Raw genomic sequence first — 12,292 nt, 5'->3', positions numbered from 1 at the left:
AGGAAAAACTGTGGAGACAACAACAACAAAAAATCAGTGGTTGCCAGAGTTGGGACAAGGGGAGGGATTAATAAGAAGAGTACAGAGGATTTCTAGGGCAGCAAAAATATTCTGTATGAAACCATAATGTTGGATACATATCATTGTACATTTGTCTAATCATATAGAGTATACAGCACCAAGAATTAACCTTGAAGTAAATAGTAGAGTTTGAGTGATAATGATGTGTCAATATAGGTTCATTAACTAACTAATATGGCACTCTGGTGGGGATGTTGATACTAAGACTATGTATGGTTGAAAGAAGGGGGTGTATGGGAAATCACTACACCTCTCATTTAATTTTGCTATGAAACTAAAACTGCTTTGAAGAAGTAAAGTCTTCATGAAAAAGAAAAATGCTTTTTCTAAATTTTCCAGATTTTTCTTTTCAAATAATGGTTTTTGTTTTTTCTGGAAATGGATTGTCAGAATCTTTTCAAAGATATCAAAAATATTATATTTTTTGTTAGTAATTGAAAGCCTAAAGCATAAAAATTATTTCTCGATTTTTGTTTCTATCATAAGTTATTCACAATGTAAAATGACAGATTATATTCTTGGGATATTGACATATAGTACCTGCTGTAGCATTTATATCATTATTTCTTTCTGACAAATACATAAATAATTTAAATTAGTATTTAGAGATCAAGTTTACAGATCAAGTATAATACAGTTAGTTTAACTATCAGAGAAGTTTGAGATCAAGTAAACTAGGGAGAGCAAGGACCTTTCTGTTTTCCATAGAAGTTTTATATTTTCCCTACTTCAAGATACAGAGGAGAATTCTATTATGTATTCTATTGTCTAAATCATCAGTACATGTGGGGCAAGGGAGAATGATTAATTCTTACTGTAATTCCAGTTTTAGGAACCTCAGATTTTAGAACCATAAAGTCAAGATTTATATAATATACTCTTTGAGTATATTATAATAACTGATTTATCATTAAATTTCTCATTTTTCTTGCTCTGAAAGTTTTCAAAACACCCTCAGATCTTCTTAGCACAATTTCCAAGATGATTTTCTTTGTTTAATATCGAATATTGCCTGCCCATGTTTGTGTTGACATTAGTCATGTCATCAAAAAGTAGAAAAAACCGAACTGTTCAACTGATACCAACAAAACAGAACGTGCTATAGTCCTACAATGGAACATGATTTGGCCATGAAACAGAATAAAATACTGATCCATGCTACAACATAATGAATCTTGGAAATATACTATGTGACAGAAACCAGTCACAAAATACTATTGAGTCTGATTTTTTTTAATATGAATGTTCAAAATAGACAGAAGGTAGATTATTGTTTTTCTGCAGATAGCAGTGGAGATGGGGAATGACTGTTAATAGGTATGAGGTTTTTGGGGGAGGGGATGATAAAAATGTTCTAGAATCAGAGAATGGCTATAGTTGTATAACTGTGAATATACTAAAATCGATCGTATTATATTATATAGTTTAAAAGGTGGAATTATATGGCATGTGAAGTACATCTCAATAAAGCTGATTTAAAAAATACGACCTGGCAATTTTAAAAGGTAACAATTTGATTTAATTAAAAGTTTTGATGTTTAATTGCTAATAAGCAATAAGATAAAAACCAAGCTTAACAAACACTCTTGGCAGAATATTCAAAAATCTATTGAATATAAAAACTGAGGTCAATTATCTAAATGTTTAGTATTCTTGATAAACACGACTTGAACAAAATGAATATTATTTTTATTTTCACAGAATTTTCAGAAAAATACAATTCAAGAACTGTATATTGAGTCACAAAACATGCTAGGTTCACTGATCTTTTTCAATTTCAATGAATTTGATTTGCTGAACTTGATCTACTAAACATAAATATTGATATTTAGACTTCTAATAGTTTTTTATTATTTTAAATACTTGTGTAAAACTATTTTAATAATCTTATCAATAGCCATTTGCTTACTTTTCCATGAAAGCAGCTGACTAGGTCTGCTCTTAAATATAAATTAGATCAGTTTTATTGAGATTAATTGCTGTATATTCCAGAGAAGAATGTATAAAACACCCTTTTTGACACTTGTCAGGAAAAATATAATCTATATGTTATACAAAATCCCATTTTGACAAAAATTTTCATCTTTCATGTAGGAAAATCAGTAAGTAAAATTGTCTTCTGTCTTTTCCTTCATTTGCATTATAGCAGAAATATTAAAAAGTAGAAAAAAAGAATGTCTTACATAGTAAGAATACTTTACATAGTAATTTGCATCATAACAGTATAAGAAAGAAAAGATGGGATTTATAATTTGTATTAGATTAAATAATAGCCACTAAAGATGTTAAGCTCTAATACCTGGAACCCATAAATGTTATCTTATGTGGAAAGGGTCTTTGCAGATGTGACTGAGTCAAGAATGTCAAGATAGGAAGATTCTCCTGGATTCTTCAGGTGGGCCCTAAATACAATCACAAGTGTCCTTATGGGGGAAAGCAGAGGAGTTTTGACAGAGATGGAAAAGGATTAGGCACTGTGATCAAGGAAGCAGAGGTAGGAGTGACGCCACCACAAACCAGAAAGTACCAGCAGCCACCAGAAGCTGAATGAAACAAAGAATGCATGAATTCTCCCCTAGAATGTCCAACCAGATTGCAGTCTGGACTCCTCTTTGACTTTGAACTCCAGGCCTCTGGAATTTTGATATAATATATTTGTTATCCTAAGTCCCCAAGTTTGGGGTAATTTTTTACAGCGTTCACAGAAAACCAATTTGCCAATCATGACTAATCATTCCTGGAATGATAAATGGTTTAGATATCTTGCTTAGAGATAGTAATTCAAATGGACAATATGGACAATTTTTTTTCACTGTATTTAACTTTTAAATTATTTTTATTTTATTTAAATTCAATTAATTAGCATATAATGCATTATTAGTGTCAGAGGTAGAGATCAGTGCTTTTATATAACACCCAGTGCTCATTACATCATGTGCCCTCCTTAATGTCCATCACCCAGTTACCCTGCCCTCCAGCAACCCTCTATGTGTTTCATATAGCCAAGAGTCTCTTATGGTTTTTCTCCCTTTCTGATTTCATCTTGTTTTATTTTTCCCTCTCTTTCTCTATGATCCTCAGTTCAAATAGACAATTTTTAAAAATTTCTTTGATGCAGAACCTCAAGATTAAAAGATATTCCCCATGCCACACAGTGCCAAATTCTTACCCACTCTGAATTTTCCTTTATCATACACTTCCAACTTAAAGTATCTCCCCCAACAAAGAACTCATGGCCTCAACCCCCTTTGGGTAGTCCCTGTCTATCAGAAAGTAATTTTTTTTTCTTTCAGTCTGAGCTAAAATATTCTTTGTAATTTTCACACATTGGTTAATCCTTAAAGGACACATCTAGAATGTTCAGTTGTCCTTTTCCTAATTTGTGGCCCTCTAAAAAACTGAACACAGCTCCCCAAATCTTCCCTTTATGAGACTGAAGTAATTGCCATTAATTAATAATTTATCATTAGATAGGAAACTTTAATCCAATCATTCTTCAAGTGGCTTTCCTGGACCTTTAATACCAGCATCACCTGATAAGCTTTAGAAAAGGAAATTCTTTTTTTTTAAGATTTTACTTATTTATTTGACAGACAGAGACCACAAGTAGGCAGAGAGAGAGGGGGAAACAGGCTCCCTGCTGAGCAGAGAGCCTGATGCCGGGCTCGATCCCAGGACCTTGAGACCATGACCCCAGCCGAAGGCAGAGGCTTTAACCCACTGAGCCATCCAGGTGCCCCCAGAAAACGAAATTCTTAAGCCCCACCCCAGAACCTGCTGAATCAGAAACTGGTGGGTGGGACTCAGCAATCCCTTTTAACAGGACCTCCAGCTGATTTTGACACTTGCTCAAGTTTGAGAGCCATTGCTTTTAAATAGCCTACAACACTAGCTTTAGTATAACTGAGAATCCTGCAATAACCAGAACTATTATTATTTTTCTCGGTAAGAGTAGATAATGTTCAAGCTCTATGCCACATTTTTAGAGATTAATTTTAAAAGAAATGTAAAATCTTAAAATGTCATCACCGAAATCTTCGGTTTAACTTATTTCCATAAAACTTCAATTAACATTCACTATGTGATTTTAGAGTAAATCTAAATGTGTGGAATTCTCTGTCCAGGAAAAAACATTACCGTCTGTTCATAAAGGTAATGATCAAATCAATTAGCAACACAGAAAGGGGTACTTTTAAATTTATAGTATGGGTAGCAGGTGTACCAATAATATCACATCAGTATTAACTTAGACACTTAGTGGGTTAATGAACTGACAGCTGTGAAATTTGTAGTGATAATCTGATCATAGTCATGTCAGAAGAGGAGCATGTTACATAGAGGAAAAGTCAGCTCATCTAGGGACAAGCATTCATTGTGTGTGTGTGTGTGTGTGTGTGTGTGCATGTGTGTAAAACAGAACCATATTTCATTGTTGAATCCCATCAGTAAGTATCCATCGAATTCCAACTCCGTCCAGACTTGTAGGCACCAGGAATAAAGCAAAAAAATAACATGGACAAGAAAAAAAGCAAAAAATAAATAAATAAATAAATAAATAAATAAATAAATAAATAAATAACATGGACAAGAATGTTTTCCCTCACAAATCATATGTTATGGGGAAAGAATATGAATATTTATATTTATTAAGCACATACTATGTGTAAGACATTGTTCTAAGCACCTTAAAACCTATGAGAAGAGTACAGCTATTACCCCCTTTAACAGATCAAGTAACAATTGCAAAGTGATAGACTACATTTTTCAGCTAGTAATAGATGAAACCATGAATAAAATCCACCAGGAGTATGGAGATCATATTCTTAGCTACTGTTTATTGCTTTGTAATTCTGAGGGTTTTAGGAAATGATCATAGTTGCATAAAAGAATGTATGTTTCCAGAATTGTGAACTGATGAAAAGGAAAAGTATCAGTGAAATTAGTCATCATTAATGACCAAAAACTTCACCTCATTTCCCATGAAAACCATCCGTGTAGACCACTTCCTAGCAGAAAATCTTAAAATAATGAGTAAAATTCATAAACTTTCTGATGCAAAGTTTAGTAAACTCTGCCTTTCAAGTAGGCATGGAACACACAAGAATAAGGAATTCTCTAGCAAACACTTGCTAGTTGAATGGTACCAAGAAGCCTACCATTAGCAGATATGCCTTTGATTTACATTTTTACTGCATATTAAAATTTGGACTTTCTCATTGGAAAACACTAATGTACTCAAAATATATTATAGTTCTCTTGTTTTTAACAAGAGTTCTAGTAAGAAACCTGTACGGATAGTTTTTTTGTTGTTGTTGGAAGAACGTTGTACATAGAAGGAGAATGACGTAAGGGACCATGTCACAAAAGTGGATCATTCCAGAGAGGTACCTTGATGGTTCTTGAACCTAATCTGATTGAGCAAACCGTAATTTTTCGCAACAAATCACGTTAAGATGATGATTGATGATTAATGATTGCCAGGGGAAAGATGGGAGATGAAGCAGGCAGAGGTAAGGGAGAAACAATAGTTTGCAAAAGCCTGCCCTTCATAGTATACACCCTTCTGGGGGCCTCTGATGCTGAGACCAGTTCTCTCCTCCATCCTTAGCTGACTCAACAATGTCAGTATTCAGTTTCAAAGTTATGGGAGATATTTCGACCTACTAAGATGACAAGATTGAGCTAGAGAGAGCAAGAAAAAACTGGTGGTGGGGGGAGTGGGGGGAGAGTGGGAATTCCCAGAAGCATGTAAGACTGATTTAGAGAGGTAGATGAATAAGGCTGAGTTCTTAAATATTAAATGAAATATTCAGTTTAACAGGAAGAAAAAATGAAAGCATTAAGCCCCTTACTCTGACACTTCAGCAGTTGTTGTTGGTCACCCAATAACACTAAGAATACACAAAGGCTACAAATCAAGCCATGTGTGTCTTGAACATCCTTTTACATGGGGCACCCAGATTGCAAACATTGATCCCTTGAGATTTCTTGTCCAAAGGAAAAACAGACTGAATCACAGCTTTGCTCATTTGGTGTTAAACATTTCATTCATTCTGCCTCCAGTAGCCTTCTTAATATCATCACTCTAAGCAACAAGCCCCCCGCCTCCACTTCTTAGACAACTTATCTCTGTGACACAGTACATCAGAGCAGAGCAGCTTATCTCTTGAGCACAGCGTCATACACACACGTCTCCTCGTTCATTCTCTGCTCCTGACCTTATCCCCTTTTTCTCACTATGTCATATACCAGCCCCACGCATCTTATCTTCCCCTGACAACTACTATGATTTTCTGTTCATCAGTGCTCTCTCATTCACATAATCCTTAAACTAGCCTTCCCCGGCAGCCTCATGTTCCAGTTTTGCTTTCTTCCCATACTCCCTAGCATAATGCCCTGAAACTATTAGCCACAAAATAAATATTTATTGAATAAATGAACACATGAACAACTCACCTATCTATATTTCCTGAGGAAAAACTGGAGAGCATTGAGAGACAAAGACAGTAAATGTGGATGAGAAAACTTGTTATTCCAGTCCCTCAGGGGGGAAAACACCCAGCAACTTAATCAGGATCACTCACTTTTCGCTTCATGTGCCTCCATATCAGCTCCATTGCTTCCATGACTTTCTATAGGTCAAGAGAAGAAATGCCATGAGAACACTGAGCTTCTAAGGAGACAGAAAGCCAAAGTCAATCCTTCCCGCTTTCACATCGATATGAGAGCCTAACCTGTTTTTAAGCTAAAGTTGTTTGATTCTTTGCCTCTATGGGAAAGGGAGGGACTATTTCTAGGCAAAAGACTAAAAGACTTCAGCAAGTCTCAATGTCCTGAAATGGGGGACCGGGGAAAGCTGAAGTACAAAATGGTTCTTTAAAATCTATATTTTGCTATAGATTATAGATGCTTAATGTATTTACATAGATCTTAATCCCTCATACAGTGAATTGACACACCATCTATCAGTTGTAACTACTCTGTACTAGTTTTCTATTTAACTAAGTTCAGTGGCTCAGATATTCATAAGCCCAGTTTTCTTTAAAACCCACAGTGCTCCTGCTCATTTTCAAAGCACTTTTACAGACATAGACAGCAAGACAATTAAAGTAAAATTGTCTTGAATAACTCAAGTTGTCATGAATTATTCTCTTCTGTTTTAGACAAAAGTAATAAAAGACTTTATCTGTCTCAAATCACTAAAAGTATTTTGAAGGACTCTCACATTTGGCACTATCAATATATTGAGCTGGATAATTCTTTGTTGTGGTTAGCTATCTCATGCACCTTGGAATATTTGGCAAAATCCCTGGCCTCTACCAACTAGCTTTCAGTTACATCCTTCCAGCTGTGAGAATACAAAATGTCTTACATCATTGCCAAAAGCCACTGAAGTGCGGGCCTTGAGGGAGGTAAATTAAGGGCTGTCATACAACCCCACAGAACTTAGTGGAGATAGGGAAAACTAGAACCCATGTGTGTCTAAGTCTGTGAGGAGGCTGATTTTCCAAGACTCAGAAATATCCTGTACTTTATTTCTACCACAAATTCTCCAGATGTTAACTTCACTTATTGTTGGCATCATACTTTATTATTTGTCTCAAATTTCTACTTAGATTAGGTTACATGGCATTGAATTGATGGTTTAGATTGAGTTTGGTCATTAGTTGGACTACAGTACTTTTAATGTACTGTAAGACCTGAAGCTATGAAATACCTAGAAGAAAACATAGGCAATAAGCTCCTTTTTTTTTTTAAGATTTTATTTATTTATTTGACAGAGATCATAAGTAGGCAGAGAGAGAGGAAGGGAAGCGGGCTCCCTGCTGAGCAGAGAGCCTGATGCGTGGCTCGATCCCAGGACCCTGGAATCATGACCTGAACCCAAGGCAGAGGCTTTAACCCTCTGAGCCACCCAGGCACCCAGGCAATAAGCTCCTTGATACTACTAGTCATGGCAATGGTTTTGACTCCAAAAGGTAAAGCAACAAAAGCAAAAATAAACAAGTGAGACTATTAAAAAAACTTATGCACAACAAAAGAAATTATCAACAAAACAAAAAGTCAACCTACTGAATGGATTTGGGAAAATATTTGCAGATCATATATCTGGTGAAAGGTTAATATCCAAAATATATGAAGAATTCACATAACTCTATAGCAAAAAATAAATCCAATTTTAAAAATGGGTAGAAGATCTGAATAGATATTTTTCCCAAAGAGAACAACAGGTACATGAAAAGATTCTCTACATCATTAATCATCAGAAAAGTGCAAATTAAAACCACAAAGAGATACCACCTCACAACTCTTAGAATGTCTATTACCAAAATGACAAGAAAAAACAAGTACTGGCAAGGATGTGGAGAAAAGGGAACACTTGTAAGCTGTTGGTGGGGATGTAAATTGGTGCAGGCACTATGGAAAACACTATGGAGGTTCCTCAAAAAGTTAAAAATAGAACTACCATACAATCTATCAATCCACGTCTGAGCATGTATTCAAAGAAAAGGAGAATACTAATTCAAAAAGGGATATGTACCCCCATGTTCACCACAGCATTATTTACAGCAGCCAAGATATGGAAACAATCTAAGCGCCCATCGATGGATGAATAGATAAAGAATATGCAGTATATATTTACAGTGGAATATTATTCAGCCGCAACAAGGAATGAAATCTTGTCAGTTGTGATAACATGGATAAATCTCAAGGGTGTCATGCTCTGTGAAATAAGTCAGACAGAAAAAGACAAATACCATATGGTCTCTCTTATATGTGTAATCTTTAAAAAAAAAAAATTGCCTAGATACAGATAACAGATTGGTGGTGCAGAGACAGGGGTGGAGATGAGAAAAAATGTATAAAAGTAAATTAATGAAATAGATAAAATGAAAGTATTTTACATCAAAAGAATCTGAAGAATTTGAGGTACTCATCACTTTCGATTTGTAATATCAAATAAAAATTTAGGAGGGATAAAAAGAAATAAATCAAGAAGCATAACTAAATGAATCAGATAAGTAGAAAAACGACAACAGATGATGGGGAAAAATCTAGAAAAACATTAAGACTTCAAAAATATTTTATGAAGCATTAGTTGGAAGAGTAGGCAGAAAACATTAGATACTTAAAACTGGTTACATGGCTGATGCGGTAAGGACATTCCTGCTCTTCTATGCCATGACATAGACTGGTATCATTTTTAGTTTCTCTGGAGAATTTAAATGTCTTTATTGTAAAGATATTATGAGTAATGTAGCCAAGAGAGATGCATAAAAGTACAGGAGGCATGTGGCCCATGATAATATGGAAGGATGATGTCTTCGTCCAAGGGCTCCATTTTGCATGTGTTTTCTCTTAACAGAATACTACGCACTGTTTTAAAGGGAGTAGGAAAGAAGTGGGAGGAGCACACACCTTGCCCCTTTACTACCAGAGCTCTCTAGAAATTCTCAACATTGTTCACCTCTGGCACTGTTCCACCTCCCACTGATTTTACTTTGATGATTAAAACTTCAGACACTCTACACATCTTGAAAACAATTATAAGTGATTAGTTGAAATGATGGTACATGAAAAGGGCAGATGGGACAACAATAATGGAAGCAGTTACTGTTCAAATACTTCATATTGGCTTATGCATTATGTACCATACTTTGCAAAAATTTTTGGAGAGGCAGGACAACGATCCCAGAAAACAAAATTCTCCTCACCTTATATAAGAATGAAGATATGTGCTTATTGATTTATGTAAATTACATGATGTCTATTTAGCCACATTCTGACTGGCATTACCCAAGACAAATCCCATTATCTTCAGCAAGATGGGCATGCAAGTATTTAAGGGCAGTATGTGTTTCTAAGTGAATAAATGGTGAGCAACTGTAAGAATAAAATGCTCTATTTTATTGAGGTTTTCAGGTTAGCATAAACTATAAAGAGTAACTCAGATGGCTTGCACATGGCTTTGGAGCCCCAGATAAGCTTATTGAAATCAGCCCGTTCTGCTTATATTTGTTATTCAAGTAAATGGACCCTGAAAACCATAAGATAAGTAATAAAACTAATAGCGCGTTCATCAGTTAGAGCTACCTAAACTGTTCCTAAATGCACAAACATTTAGCTTTTAGTGTGACATTTGTTTATTGTAGTATTTTTTTTAAAGTTACTGTTTTGAAGACATTTTATTATTGTCAGTTATCACGAAAATTATTCTGCCTCAGCATTGTACTTGGTGCTATTTATATCTGTGATCTATAAATGAGCCCCCAAACTTCAATATCTAGGAATTTAGAAAAACCAGATGCTGGTTGGGTAATGGTAACACATTCCAGAAACTTCTCTGGGCCCACCAGTCGTTGTCACAATTATGTTGTCTCCTCTAGATAGACTCGTCATAGTGGCAAGAGTGATGTGAAGAATCCAAAAGAGATTTTCATTCAGATGGTCTGGAACAGAGCCCAAGATGTCACATTTTCAAATAATGCCTCAAAAGATGCTAGTGGAAATGAGTCTCAGATTGTTACAAACATAGGTCAATTGACTTATTTGGAATATGAACAATTCTTACCACAAATCAACACCAGTTCTATATGAGAGCATCAAAATGTCTGTTGGACTAGACAAATGCCTGATCGGAACACAGGAAGCAATCTTCACATCTTGAATAATCCTGTATTATTTTACATCTCTGTGCATGGCTGTGTGCGTGTGTGTGTACAGGAAACTTGTGAATACTTTTAATAGATTTGTGGTGTGTGGCTATTGATCTGTTTTATGAGATCAAAAGTGTAAACATCATCATGTTGAATTAAGAAAATGTTATTTATGCCAAGGGCATTTGGGCATATTTTTTAAAATAAGTTCTTGTGGTTTCTGAATTTCTGTAGTCAAATATTGGGGGGTTTGCAGCTGGGATTAGCCTATGGCATTTTTCCCAAATAAGGGATTATTGGCTATGATATGCTAGGCTGAGAGCAAAAGTAATTTAGATACTCCCTTTTGATTTTTAATATAAGGAATGGACAGAAATTAAAAATTTATACAATGAATCAAGTTCCCTAGAATGTAATTATCCTTCCTACCTCTTCCGAGGTCCTGCTATCTGCAAACCCACTAGTCTAATTCTTTTCTTCCCTCAAACACCAACATTTATAAAGATTACTCTTCTTAACTCTACTTTCTCACCTACTTTATTGAATGAAATGTTTTCCAGATCTCCAGCTTTCCAGGGATGCCTGTTTGGCTCAGTCATTAAGCCTCTGCCATTGGCTCAGGTCAGGATTCCAGGGTCCTGGGATTGAGTCCTGCACTGGGTCCCTTCTCATCATGGAGCCTGCTTCTCCCTCTGACTGCCACTCCTCCGACTTGTGTGCTCTCTTGCTCTCTCTCTGACAAATAAATAAATAAAACCTAAAAACCAAACCAAACCAAACCAAACAAAAAAACAAAAACCAAACAAACAAACAAAAAACAGATGTAGTTTTCCCGAAACTCTTCTGGCAATGGAAAACAATAATAACAACAACAAAAGAAACATGTTAATGATCAGATCCAAATAAACTTCTTTTAGTACCCAAGTCATCTTTCTTCATTATTTATAACTCCTGATAATCTACTTTATTTGTAAACCCCCTATTTTATTCTCATCCAAACACCATTCTCTTCTGGTTCTCTTGTGCTGAGATGACATTTTTCTCGTCTCTTTTCTAAGTCATTATTTCTCTGGATCTTTTCTACACGCTCTACATGCTCCACCTGTGAAATCAGAATGATTCTCTTGGCTCCAACCACCACTATATGCCATGTTTCTGAAATCTAGGGTCCAATCCAGCAACCCTCCTGAAATACAGGTCTATATTTGTCAAGATACATTCTTCCACCTAGATGCCACACTATGTCATTCAGGATCTTGGCAGGAAGCAGAAGTAACACTGACATGTGATTCTAAAGAGAAATTGATGATCTGTGTGTAAAGTTACAGAAAGAAAGAAATGTTAAGACACTGATGGACCAGCTAGAGCTGGAGGATGTTACCACCACTCCTGAGGAGGTAGAGAGCAAACAGCGTACAGAAGTTTCCCTTGGATGAGAAGCCGATGAGCCAGGAAAGAAGAGAGACAGAAATTTATAAAGATAGTTAACATTGTTGTGGATGACATAATAATTGTTATATCTCTACATAAAAATGTGTTTTACATTTTTGTGA

This window comes from Neovison vison, chromosome 1 (genome assembly GCF_020171115.1).
Source record: "Neovison vison isolate M4711 chromosome 1, ASM_NN_V1, whole genome shotgun sequence".
Lineage (NCBI taxonomy): Eukaryota > Metazoa > Chordata > Mammalia > Carnivora > Mustelidae > Neogale > Neogale vison.
Note: the sequence above shows the minus strand (reverse complement) of the source record.